The following is a 14,436-nucleotide window of genomic DNA, read 5'->3' as shown; positions in this document are numbered from 1 at the left end:
CTGAGTCTCTCCCCGGACTGCGTCTCTCCCCGGGACTGAGTCTCTCCCCGGACTGAGTCTCTCCCCGGACGGAGTCTCTCCCGGGACTGAGTCTCTCCCGGGACTGAGTCTCTCCCGGGACTGAGTCTCTCCCCGGACTGAGTCTCTCCCGGGACTGAGTCTCTCCCCGGACTGAGTCTCTCCCCGGACTGAGTCTCTCCCGGGACTGAGTCTCTCCCGGGACTGAGTCTCTCCCCGGACTGCGTCTCTCCCCGGGACTGAGTCTCTCCCCGGACTGAGTCTCTCCCGGGACTGAGTCTCTCCCAGGACGGAGTCTCTCCCGGGACTGAGTCTCTCCCCGGACTGCGTCTCTCCCCGGACTGAGTCTCTCCCGGGATGGAGTCTCTTCCCGGACTGAGTTTCTCCCGGGACTGAGTCTCTCCCCGGACTGAGTCTCTCCCCGGACTGAGTCTCTCCCGGGACTGAGTCTCTCCCGGGACGGAGTCTCTCCCGGGACTGAGTCTCTCCCCGGACTGAGTCTCTCCCCGGACTGCGTCTCTCCCCGGACTGAGTCTCTCCCCGGACTGAGTCTCTCCCGGGACTGAGTCTCTCCCCGGACTGAGTCTCTCCCGGGACTGAGTCTCTCCCCGGACTGAGTCTCTCCCCGGACTGAGTCTCTCCCGGGACTGAGTCTCTCCCGGGACTGAGTCTCTCCCGGGACTGAGTCTCTCCCCGGACTGACTCTCTCCCCGGACGGAGTCTCTCCCGGGACTGAGTCTCTCCCCGGACTGAGTCTCTCCCGGGACTGAGTCTCTCCCGGGACTGAGTCTCTCCCCGGACTGAGTCTCTCCCGGGACTGAGTCTCTCCCCGGACTGAGTCTCTCCCCGGACTGAGTCTCTCCCGGGACTGAGTCTCTCCCGGGACTGAGTCTCTCCCCGGACTGCGTCTCTCCCCGGGACTGAGTCTCTCCCCGGACTGAGTCTCTCCCCGGACGGAGTCTCTCCCGGGACTGAGTCTCTCCCCGGACTGAGTCTCTCCCCGGACTGAGTCTCTGCCCGGACTGAGTCTCTCCCGGGACTGAGTCTCTCCCCGGACTGAGTCTCTCCCCGGACTGAGTCTCTCCCGGGACTGAGTCTCTCCCGGGACTGAGTCTCTCCCCGGACTGCGTCTCTCCCCGGGACTGAGTCTCTCCCCGGACTGAGTCTCTCCCCGGACGGAGTTTCTCCCGGGACTGAGTCTCTCCCGGGACTGAGTCTCACCCGGGACTGAGTCTCTCCCGGGACTGAGTCTCTCCCGGGACTGAGTCTCTCCCCGGACTGAGTCTCTCCCCGGACTGACTCTCTCCCCGGACGTAGTCTCTCCCGGGACTGAGTCTCTCCCCGGACTGAGTCTCTCCCGGGACTGAGTCTCTCCCGGGACTGAGTCTCTCCCCGGGACTGAGTCTCTCCCGGGACTGAGTCTCTCCCCGGACTGAGTCTCTCCCCGGACTGAGTCTCTCCCGGGACTGAGTCTCTCCCGGGACTGAGTCTCTCCCCGGACTGCGTCTCTCCCCGGGACTGAGTCTCTCCCCGGACTGAGTCTCTCCCCGGACGGAGTGTCTCCCGGGACTGAGTCTCTCCCGGGACTGAGTCTCTCCCGGGACTGAGTCTCTCCCCGGACTGAGTCTCTCCCCGGACTGACTCTCTCCCCGGACGGAGTCTCTCCCGGGACTGAGTCTCTCCCCGGACTGAGTCTCTCCCGGGACTGAGTCTCTCCCCGGACTGCGTCTCTCCCCGGACTGAGTCTCTCCCGGGATGGAGTCTCTCCCCGGACTGAGTTTCTCCCGGGACTGAGTCTCTCCCCGGACTGAGTCTCTCCCGGGACTGAGTCTCTCCCCGGACTGAGTCTCTCCCCGGACTGAGTCTCTCCCGGGACTGAGTCTCTCCCGGGACGGAGTCTCTCCCGGGACTGAGTCTCTCCCCGGACTGAGTCTCTCCCCGGACTGCGTCTCTCCCCGGACTGAGTCTCTCCCCAGACTGAGTCTCTCCCGGGACCGAGTCTCTCCCCGGACTGAGTCTCTCCCGGGACTGAGTCTCTCCCCGGACTGAGTCTCTCCCCGGACTGAGTCTCTCCCGGGACTGAGTCTCTCCCGGGACTGAGTCTCTCCCGGGACTGAGTCTCTCCCCGGACTGAGTCTCTCCCGGGACTGAGTCTCTCCCCAGACTGAGTCTCTCCCGGGACTGAGTCTCTCCCCGGACTGAGTCTCTCCCCGGACTGAGTCTCTCCCGGGACTGAGTCTCTCCCGGGACTGAGTCTCTCCCCGGACTGCGTCTCTCCCCGGGACTGAGTCTCTCCCCGGACTGAGTCTCTCCCCGGACGGAGTTTCTCCCGGGACTGAGTCTCTCCCGGGACTGAGTCTCTCCCGGGACTGAGTCTCTCCCGGGACTGAGTCTCTCCCCGGACTGAGTCTCTCCCCGGACTGACTCTCTCCCCGGACGGAGTTTCTCCCGGGACTGAGTCTCTCCCCGGACTGAGTCTCTCCCGGGACTGAGTCTCTCCCAGGACGGAGTCTCTCCCGGGACTGAGTCTCTCCCCGGACTGCGTCTCTCCCCGGACTGAGTCTCTCCCCGGACTGAGTCTCTCCCGGGATGGAGTCTCTCCCCGGACTGAGTCTCTCCTGGGACTGCGTCTCTCCCCGGACTGAGTCTCTCCCAGGACTGAGTCTCTCCCCGGACGGGGTTCGCCCATTGATTTCCGGGTGTGTTCACTCCTGCGATGTCTCCAAATGCGGGAAACTCACCTGCAGGATCTGTGTTCGTGGTGATTGTGAGGTGGTGGGGACCGAGTCCGTGCTCTGCCCTGGTTTATAATTAAAAACAGAATAAGATCACTTGTGCTTCAGTGGTGTCTGTTTTCGGGGCTTTGCCCATTATCTGTATCTGATCAGCGGCAGAAATAATCTCTCAAACCAAAAAAATCAGCACCGCTTGGGAAAGGGATGAAACTTCCAATCATTCCCCCCTCCTGTTGGTGAATGAACGATTCTCATCATTGTTTTCGCCGGCTGCATCTCAACACTAAACACACAGACCCAGAGCCACCCAAACCTCCCCGGTCTGTTCGCCAGTGACCCTGAGAGGCTGTCGGACACTCCGGTGGGAGCCCCGTCCCATTTTACTCTCCGTCCAACTCTCCCGCCCATTCTCACAGGGCAGCCTGGGTTAAAATCGGGGGCGCACAATGTGAATGTGAATTTGAACCTGTAGTTGATTTAATTTATTCCTTTATACTCCGCGCATTTGTACGTAGAACGCTTAGTTGGGCCGCACACCCCGAGCCTGGCCTTCAGCTCTGACGCTGGGTTAATTCCCTCGCTCTACCCTCCCCCGCTTCCTCTGAGGTTGCGGCAGACAGCAGGATCTGCACAGGACTCTGACACTGATGTTAACCACCGCTGTCGGGAAGAGTCTGTCTCTGAAGCTCCCCCGTGGACACTGTGTGTCTCTCCCAGTGAGGAGTCGGACTCTGTAACGAGTGCCCCTGGGCTGTATTGATAAAACGCGACGTCTCGCTTCAGCTCAGGCCTGATCTCGTCATCACTGTTTTTTTTTAAAAAAGCTGGTGTTTTTAAAAGATTGAATGAAGGTTGGCCCGAACGGCCTGTCGATCCGTCTATTGAACCGGGTCTGACTTGAGAGGCAGGGATAGGAAAATTACACAAAGTGGTGAGACTGACTGACCAAGAGAGCTCAGCTGGCACTCAACAAAATGGCCGCCCAGTTTTTGACACAAAATGGTGGCCCAGCATCTGACACAAAATGGTGGCCCAGCATCTGACACAAAATGGTGGCCCAGCATCTGACACAAAATGGTGGCCCAGCATCTGACACAAAATGGTGGCCCAGCATCTGACACAAAATGGTGGCCCAGCATCTGACACAAAATGGTGACCCAGTATCTGAAACAAAATGGTGGCCCAGAGCGAGGCGAGGTCAGGGGGGGGAGGGGGTGAGGGAGAGAAGGAGGGTAGAGAGGGGGGTAGAGAGGGGGGTGTGAGGGAGAGAGGGGGGTGAGTGGGAGAGAGAGGGGTGTGCGGGAGAGAGAGGGGTGTGAGGGAGAGAGGGGGGTGTGAGGGAGAGAGAGGGGTGTGCGGGAGAGAGGGGGGTGTGCGGGAGAGAGGGGGGTGTGCGGGAGAGAGGGGAGGGGATGCATCAAACTCATTTTACAGAGTGAGCCTGATCCCACGTCCTGGCACTTGTCGAGGGCCAGATTCAGCACCAGTTATTTGGACACAAACCGAGTGGTTGGTTAGAAATTTACCCGCATTTTGCCGCCCCCCACCCGCACACCGTAAAACGGGCTCGATGTGAACCAGTCCCTTCGCCCCGAGGTCCCTCACCTCATCTGGGTTGGCATCAAGGCCGACAGGTGCCATTTTGGTTTTTTTTTAGGCAACCTGAGATGCCTTTAGGTTGCCTGAGATCAGCCTTGTCTCTCTCTCTCTCTCCGTCCCTGTCTCTCTCACTCCGTCCCTGTCTCTCTCTCTCTCTCCGTCCCTGTCTCTCTCACTCTGTCCCTGTCTCTCTCTCTCTCTCTATCCCTGTCTCTCTCACTCCGTCCCTGTCTCTCTCACTCTGTCCTTGTCTCTCTCTCTCTCTCTCCGTCCCTGTCTCTCTCACTCTGTCCCTGTCTCTCTCCCTCTGTCCATGTCTCTCTCTCTCTCCGTCCCTGCTTCTCTCACTCTGCCCCTCTCTCTCTCTCTCTCACTCCGTCCCTGTCTCTTTCACTCCGTCCCTGTCTCTCTCTCTCTCCATCCCTGTCTCTCACTCTGTCCCTGTCTCTCTCTCTCTCTCTCCGTCCCTGTCTCTCTCACTCTGTCCCTGTCTCTCTCTCTCTCACTCCGTCCCTGTCTCTCTCTCTCTCCATCCCTGTCTCTCACTCTGTCCCTGTCTCTCTCTCTCTCTCTCCGTCCCTGTCTCTCTCACTCTGTCCCTGTCTCTCTCTCTCTCACTCCGTCCCTGTCTCTCTCTCTCTCCATCCCTGTCTCTCACTCTGTCCCTGTCTCTCTCTCTCTCTCTCCGTCCCTGTCTCTCTCACTCTGTCCCTGTCTCTCTCTCTCTCACTCCGTCCCTGTCTCTCTCTCTCCGTCCCTGTCTCTCTCACTCCGTCCCTGTCTCTCTCTCTCTCTCTCTGTCCCTGTCTCTCTCACTCCGTCCCTGTCTCTCTCTCTCTCTCTATCCCTGTCTCTCTCACTCCGTCCCTGTCTCTCTCACTCCGTCCCTGTCTCTCTCTCTCTCTCTCTGTCCCTGTCTCTCTCACTCCGTCCCTGTCTCTCTCTCTCTCTCTATCCCTGTCTCTCTCACTCCGTCCCTGTCTCTCTCACTCTGTCCCTGTCTCTCTCCCTCTGTCCATGTCTCTCTCTCTCTCCGTCCCTACTTCTCTCACTCTCTCCCTCTCTCTCTCTCTCACTCTGTCCTTGTCTCTCTCTCTCTCTCCGTCCCTGTCTCTCTCACTCTGTCCCTGTCTCTCTCCCTCTGTCCATGTCTCTCTCTCTCTCCGTCCCTACTTCTCTCACTCTGTCCCTCTCTCTCTCTTTCTCTCTCCGTCCTTGTCTCTCTCACTCTGTCCCTGTCTCTCTCTCTCCGTCCCTGTCTCTCTCACTCTGTCCCTGTGTCTCTCTCTCTCCGTCCCTGTCTCTCTCACTCTGTCCCTGTGTCTCTCTCTCTCTGTCCCTGTCTCTCTCACTGTCACTCACCCTGTCCCTCTTTCTTGCTCTGTATTCCTGTCTCTCCCTCTCTTTCTGTCCCTGTGTGTCTCAGTGTCAGCTCCTGTACATGTACGGCACACAATGGGTAAAAGTTAACCATTCACTCCCATCCGGTACTGTAAGATACAGAGTAAAGCTCCCTCTACACTGTCCCATCAAACACTCCCAGGGCAGGTACAGCACGGGTTAGATACAGAGTAAAGCTCACTCTACACTGTCCCATCAAACACTCCCAGGGCAGGTACAGGGTTAGATACAGAGTAAAGCTCCCTCTACATTGTCCCATCAAACACTCCCAGGGCAGGTACAGGGTTAGATACAGAGTAAAGCTCCCTCTACACTGTCCCATCAAACACTCCCAGGGCAGGTACAGGGTTAGATACAGAGTAAAGCTCCCTCTACACTGTCCCATCAAACACTCCCGAGGCAGGTACAGCACGGGTTAGATACAGAGTAAAGCTCCCTCTACACTGTCCCGTCAAACACTCCCAGGGTAGGTACAGCACGGGTTAGATACAGAGTAAAGCTCCCTCTACACTGTCCCATCAAACACTCCCAGGGCAGGTACAGGGTTAAATACAGAGTAAAGCTCCCTCTACACTGTCCCATCAAACTCTCCCAGGGCAGGTACAGGGTTAGATACAGAGTAAATCTCCCTCTACACTGTCCCGTCAAACACTCCCAGGGCAGGTACAGGGTTAGATACAGAGTAAAGCTCCCTCTACACTGTCCCATCAAACACTCCCAGGGCAGGTACAGGGTTAGATACAGAGTAAAGCTCCCTCTACACTGCATGCTATCCTCTTTTTCTACTGTAAATACTGACGCAAAGTAATTGTTCAACATGTCCGCCATTTCCCCATTGTCAATGACAATATCCCCACTTTCAGTTTTTAAGGGGCCAACACTGCTCCTGACCACCCTCTTTTTCCTAATGTAACTATAAAAGTTCTTTGTATTTTTCTTTATTTATTTCAGGGTGTGATTATGTGCAGAAAAACCAATAAAACCCAAAATAAGTGTCAAATTAAAATGTTATTATTCCGGTCCAGGATGCACTCCAGTCCCTGCGGTGCCCCCCGGTTGCGGAAAGCCTCGAGCGTTCCGGCAGACACCGCGTGCTCCGTCTCCAGGGCCACCCGGGCGCGGCGAACTCTGCACAAGAGAGGCCGACAGTCGGAGTGACCGCCCCCACGAGCCACGTCGAACCTGGACAAGCTCTTCGAATTGGTATTGATATCCCCCGAACATTGCTTAGAGCGAGGAAGAGCGCCCCCTGTATGTAGACTGAGGAACAGCGCCCCCTGTACGTAGACTGAGGAACAGCGCCCCCTCTACCCAGACAGAGGAACAGCGCCCCCTGTATGTAGACTGAGGAACAGCGCCCCCTGTACCCAGACAGAGGAACAGCGCCCCCTGTATGTAGACCGAGGAACAGCGCCCCCTGTACCCAGACAGAGGAACAGCGCCCCCTGTATGTAGACCGAGGAACAGCGCCCCCTGCACCCAGACAGAGGAACAGCGCCCCTTGTATGTAGACTGAGGAACAGCGCCCCCTGCACCCAGACAGAGGAACAGCGCCCCCTGTATGTAGACTGAGGAACAGCGCCCCTTGTATGTAGACAGAGGAACAGCGCCCCCTGTATGTAGACCGAGGAACAGCGCCCCCTGTATGTAGACCGAGGAACAGCGCCCCCTGTATGTAGACAGAGGAACAGCGCCCCCTGTATGTAGACCGAGGAACAGCGCCCCCTGTATGTAGACCGAGGAACAGCGCCCCCTGTATGTAGACCGAGGAACAGCGCCCCCTGTATGTAGACCGAGGAACAGCGCCCCCTGTATGTAGACCGAGGAACAGCGCCCCCTGTATGTAGACTGAGGAACAGCGCCCCCTGTACCCAGACAGAGGAACAGCGCCCCCTGTATGTAGACCGAGGAACAGCGCCCCCTGTATGTAGACTGAGGAACAGCACCCCCTGTATGTAGACTGAGGAACAGCGCCCCCTGTATGTAGACTGAGGAACAGCGCCCCCTGTACGTAGACAGAGGAACAGCGCCCCCTGTATGTAGACCGAGGAACAGCGCCCCCTGTACCTAGACTGAGGAACAGCGCCCCCTGTATGTAGACTGAGGAACAGCGCCCCCTGTACCCAGACAGAGGAACAGCGCCCCCTGTATGTAGACCGAGGAACAGCGCCCCCTGTATGTAGACCGAGGAACAGCGCCCCCTGTACCTAGACTGAGGAACAGCGCCCCCTCTATGTAGACTGAGGAACAGCGCCCCCTGTACCTAGACTGAGGAACAGCGCCCCCTGTATGTAGACTGAGGAACAGCGCCCCCTGTATGTAGACTGAGGAACAGCGCCCCCTGTACCCAGACATAGGAACAGCGCCCCCTGTATGTAGACCGAGGAACAGCGCCCCCTGTATGTAGACTGAGGAACAGCGCCCCCTGTACCTAGACTGAGGAACAGCGCCCCCTGTACCCAGACCGAGGAACAGCGCCCCCTGTACCCAGACTGAGGAAGAGCGCCCCCTGTACCCAGACTGAGGAACAGCGCCCCCTGTATGTAGACTGAGGAACAGCGCCCCCTGTATGTAGACTGAGGAACAGCGCCCCCTGTACCCAGACAGAGGAACAGCGCCCCCTGTACACAGACATAGGAACAGCGCCCCCTGTATGTAGACCGAGGAACAGCGCCCCCTGTATGTAGACTGAGGAACAGCGCCCCCTGTACCTAGACTGAGGAACAGCGCCCCCTGTACCCAGACCGAGGAACAGCGCCCCCTGTACCCAGACTGAGGAAGAGCGCCCCCTGTACCCAGACTGAGGAACAGCGCCCCCTGTATGTAGACTGAGGAACAGCGCCCCCTGTATGTAGACTGAGGAACAGCGCCCCCTGTACCCAGACAGAGGAACAGCGCCCCCTGTACACAGACCGAAGAACAGCGTCCCCTGTACATAGACCGAGGAACAGCGCCCCCTGTACATAGACCGAGGAACAGCGCCCCCTGTACCTAGACCGAGGAACAGCGCCCCCTGTACACAGACTGAGGAACAGCGCCCCCTGTACATAGACCGAGGAACAGCGCCCCCTGTACATAGACCGAGGAACAGCGCCCCCTGTACATAGACCGAGGAACAGCGCCCCCTGTACCTAGACCGAGGAACAGCGCCCCCTGTACACAGACCGAGGAACAGCGCCCCCTGTACATAGACCGAGGAACAGCGCCCCCTGTACATAGACCGAGGAACAGCGCCCCCTGTACCTAGACCGAGGAACAGCGCCCCCTGTACATAGACCGAGGAACAGTGCCCCCTGTACATAGACCGAGGAACAGTGCCCCCTGTACATAGAAAGAGGAACAGCGCCCCCTTTACATAGAACAAGGAACAGCTCCCCCGTACATATAACATGGACAAACATCTGCTCACATATACTCACACACCCACCCACACACATGCACTCACACATACACACACGTACTCGTGCATACACACACATGCACTCACACACAGACATGCTCATACATACACACTCTCTCTCACACACTCTCTCTCACACACTCTCTCTCTCACACACTCTCTCTCTCTCTCTCTCACACACACACTCTCTCTCTCTCTCTCAGACTCACACTCTCTCTCTCACACACTCTCTCTCTCTCTCTCTCACACACACACTCTCTCTCTCTCTCACACACACATACTCACACACACAGACACACACTCACAGACACACACAAACACACTGACACACACTCACTTTTCATCAGGAGTGAGAACTTGGGCTAATTTTCCTCTACGCAACATCTGTACAATCTTCAGTTAAAAATGTATTTGAAAAAGATCACTAATGGTTTCTGCTGCTGCACCGAGCAAAATGATTGATCCTTTGGATGAAATGATAAGCTGAGGTCTTCCTGTTTAGGTGAACAATAATTAAAATGTATAATTGGGAGAGCGTGGGGATGGGATTCTGGGGAGGGTGAGATAAAATGGGTCAAAGGCCCCTCTTCTGAACTGCCTCTCTGATCTGACAGGTTCCAGCACCCACTTTAGATCCATTCTGTTACTTGAGCTGTTAAAATGCTGCACAACTTTTGCTTTGACATTTGTTGACCTTGAGAACTTCTCAGGTCTTGTGGAACGAGCACAGTGTTCGGGTATTACAGCCACTGACTGTTGAGACATCAGTAAAGGAAATGGGCCAGACAGAGAGAGAGGTAGAGAGAGACAGAGAGGGAGAGAAAGAGATAGAGAGACAGAGAGGGAGAGAAAGAGATAGAGAGACAGAGAGGGAGAGAAAGAGATAGAGAGACAGAGAGGGAGAGAAAGACACACACACACACACACACACACACAGATAATGAGAGAGAGATAGGGAGAGACAGAGAGAGAAAGAGAGAGATACACGTTGGGGTTTTCCAGGGGCAGGCCTCCTGGCCCCTGCCCGCTTGTGCAGGAAGGGATTGGATTACTCGGTGCCCTTTACGTGCGTAACTGCAGGTCAGCAGCAGTTGTGTAAGCTGCCAATGAACTTTAACCTTTTCCTTTTGCACACATTCAATCTGGCCGAGGCATTAGGGACTGTCCACATTTTCCTCGGTATTACAAAAGGAGGGGGGGATGGCAGTATTGGTTAAAGAGACAATTACAGCTGTGAGGAGGGATGATACGTTAGAAGGATCATCAAATGAGGCCATATGGGTTGAGCTAAAGAGCAAAAAAGGGGCAGTCACACTGCTGGGAGTGAACTATAGACCCCCAAACAGCCAGAGGGAGATAGAGGAGCAAATATGGAGGCAAATTTCTGAGAAGTGCAAAAACAATAGGGCAGTAATAGTGGGAGATTTCAACTACCCGAATATTAACTGGGATAAAATCGGTGCAAAAGGTATAGAGGGTGCAGAATTCTTAAAATGCATTCAGGAATACCTTTTTAGCCATTACGTAGCAAGCCCAACAAGAGGGGGGGCAGTTCTGGATTTAGTTTTAGGGAATGAAGCTGGGCAGGTGGAAGGAGTATCAGTGAAAGAGCAGTTTGCTGGTAGTGATCATAATTCAGTTAGTTTTAGCATAGTTATGGAAAAGGACAAAGATAGAATAGGAGTAAAAATTCTCAATTGGGGAAAGGCCAATTTTACTAAGCTGAGAAGTGATTTAGCAAAAGTGGACTGGAAACAGCGACTTGAAGGTAAATCAGTGTCGGGGCAGTGGGAGGCATTCAAGGGGGAGATTCAAGGGGTTCAGAGTAAACATGTTCCCACAAAGACAAAGGGAGGGGCTGCCAAATCTAGAGCCCCCTGGATGACAAGGAGCACACAGGGTGAGATAAGGCAGAAAAGGGAAGCTTACGTCAGACACCGAGAGCTCAAGACTGCAGAAAGCCTAGAGGAGTATCGAAAGTGCAGGAGTGAAATTAAAAAGGAAATTAGGAAAGCAAAGAGAGGGTATGAAAAAATATTGACAAGTAAAATCAAGGAAAACCCAAAAATGTTTTATAAATACATAAAGAGCAAGAGGATAACTGAGGAAAGAGTAGGGCCTATTAGAGACCAAAAAGGTAACCTGTGTGTGGAGGTGGAAGATGTGGGTCTGGTTCTTAATGAATACTTTGCATCTGTCTTCACAAAAGAGGGGACGATGCAGAGATTGTAGTTAAGGAGGAGGAGTGTGAAATATTGGATGGGATAAACTTAGTGAGAGGAAGTATTAAGGGGATTAGCATCTATGATAGTGGATAAATCACCAGGGCCGGATGAAATGTATCCCAGGCTGTTAAAAGAAGCCAGGGAGGAAATAGCGGAGGCTCTGACCATCATTTTCCAATCCTCACTGGATACAGACGTAGTGCCGGAGGATTGGAGGACTGCTAACGTTGTACCATTGTTTAAAAAGGGAGCGAGGGATAGACCGAGTAATTACAGGCCAGTCAGTCTAATCTCGGTGGTGGGTAAATTATTGGAATCAATTCTGAGGGACAGGATAAACCGTCATTTAGAAAGGCACAGAGTAATCAAGGACAATCAGCACGGATTTGTTAAGGGAAGGTCGTGTCTGACTAACATGATTGAATTTTTTGAGGAGGTAACAAGGAGGGTCGATGAGGGTAATGTGTTTGATGTAGTGTACATGGATTTTAGCAAGGCTTTTGATAAGGTCCCACATGGCAGACTGGTCAAAAAAGTAAAAGCCCATGGAATCCAAGGGAAAATGGCAAATTGGATCCAAAATTAGCTCAGTGGCAGGAAGCAAAGGGTGATGGTCGACGGGTGTTTTTGCAACTGGAAGGCTGTTTCCAGTGGGGTCCCGCAGGGCTCAGTACTGGGTCCCTTGCTTTTTGTGGTATATATTAATGACTTGGACTTGAATCTGGGGGGCATGATTAAGAAGTTTGCAGATGATACAAAAATTGGCCGTGTGGTTGACAGTGAGGAGGAAAGCTGTAGACTGCAGGAAGATATCAATGGACTGGTCAGGTGGGCAGAAAAGTGGCAAATGGAATTCAATCCAGAGAAGTGTGAGGTAATGAATTTGGGGAGGGCAAACTAGGCAAAGTCAGTGACGAGGGGGCATAGATTTAAAGTGATTGGTAGAAGGATTAGAGGGGAGCTGAGGAGAAATGTTTTCACCCAGAGGGTGGTGGGAGTCTGGAACTCACTGCCTGAGAGGGTGGGAGAGGCAGAAACCCTCAACTCATTTAAAAAATACTTGGATGTGCACCTGAAGTGCTGTAAACCCACAGGGCTACGGACCAAGTGCTGGAAAGTGGGATTAAGCTGGATAGCTCTTTTTCAGCTGGCACGGATACAATGGACCGAATGGTCCCCTTCTGTGCTGGAACTTTCCATGATTCTATGATTACACATACTGTAACGGCAGTGACTGATAACTCTCCATGTCGTACCTATCTACATATCTATATATCTTATAGACAACACAACCTGCATTTATATAGTGCCTTTAATAAAGGAAAAGTTCCAAAGAGCTTCACAGAGACATGAGAGAAAAAATAGACACCAAACCAATGAAGGAGATTTTAGGACAGGTGACCAAAAGCTTGGTCAAAGAGGTGGGTTTTAAGGGGATTCTTAAAGGAGGAGAGAGAGGCGGAGAGGCTGAGGGGCTTAAGGAGGAAATTCCGGAGGGCGGGACCTGGGCAGCTGAAGGCGGAGCTGCTAATAGTGGGTGAAGGGAGGGTGGGATATACAAGACACCAAAGTCAGAGGAAGGGTGAGTATGGGGGTGTGGGGTGGGGGAGCATTACAAAGATAGGGAAGGGTGAGTACAGAAAGGGATTTGAACACAAGGATGAGAATTTTAAAATCACGGTGTTTTCAGAGCCAGTGTAGGTCAGCGAGCACAGGGGGTGATGGGTGAACGGGACTCGGTGTGAGTTAGGATACGGGGCAGCAGAGTTTTGGATGAGCTCAAGTTTATGGAGGGTGGATGATGGGAGGCCGGGCAGGAGAACATTGGAATAGTGGAGTCTAGAGGTCACAAAGGCACAGGTGAGGGTTTCAGCAGCAGATGAGCTGAGGCAGGGCGGAGACGGGCGATGTTACGGAGGTGGAAGTAGGCGGTCTTGGTGGTGGAGAGGATATGGGGTCAGAAGCTCATCTCAGGGTCAATAGGACGCCTAGGTTGTGAACAGTCTGGTTCAGCCTCAGACAGTGTCCAGGGAGAGGGATGGAGTCAGTGGCGAGGGAACGGAGTTTGTGGTGGGGACTGAAGACAACGGCTTCGGTCTTCCCAATATTTAATTAGAGGAAATTTCTGCTCCTCCAGTACTGGATGTCAGACAAATAGTGTGACAAATCAGGCAGTGGAGGGGTCGAGAGAGGTGGTGGTGAGGTAGAGCTGGGTGTCGTCAGTGCACATGTGGAACCTGACCCCATATTTTTGGATGGCGTCGCTGAGGGGCAGCATGTAGATCAGAAAGGCAAGGATGGAACCAAGTGAGCGCAGTCCCACCCAGGAGGAGAGCCATTGGAGGAGGATGGTGTGGTCAATCATGTCAAAGGCTGCAGACAGGTGGAGAAGGATGAGGAGGGATAGTTTACCACGGTCACAGTCACATGGGATGTCATTTGTGAAAGAAAGACTTGCATTTATACAGCGCCTGTCACGACCTCAGGATGGCCCAAAGCGCTTTACAACCAATGAAATACTTTTTGAAATCTATCACTGTTGTAATGTAGGAAGCCCAGCAACCAATTTGCGCACAGCAAGATCCCACAAACAGCAATGCAATAAGAACATTAGAATTAGGAGCAGGCACAGATCAGACGGCCCCTCGAGCCATTCAATAAGATCATGGCTGATCTTCAACCTCAACTCCACTTTCCCACCCGATCCCATATCCCATGATTCTCCTAGATTCCAAAAATCTATTGATCTTAGCCTTGAATATACTCAATGAACGACCTGATAATTTGTTTTTTTAGTGATGTTGGTTGAGAGATAAATATTGGCCCCAGGACACCGGGTAGAACTCCTCTGCTCATCTTCGAATAGTGGCCATAGGAACATAGGAACAGGAGGAGGCCATTCAGCCCCTCGTGCCTGCTCCGCCATTTGATAAGATCATGGCTGATCTGTGATCTAACTCCATATACCTGCCTTTGGCCCATATCCCTTAATACCTTTGGTTGCCAAAAAGCTATCTATCTCAGATTTAAATTTAGCAATTGAGCTCGTATCAATTGC

The sequence above is a fragment of the Heptranchias perlo genome, chromosome 35 (genome assembly GCF_035084215.1).
Source record: "Heptranchias perlo isolate sHepPer1 chromosome 35, sHepPer1.hap1, whole genome shotgun sequence".
NCBI classification, from domain to species: domain Eukaryota; kingdom Metazoa; phylum Chordata; class Chondrichthyes; order Hexanchiformes; family Hexanchidae; genus Heptranchias; species Heptranchias perlo.
The sequence above is the reverse complement of the archived record's forward strand: the minus strand, read 5'-3'. Positions refer to the sequence as shown.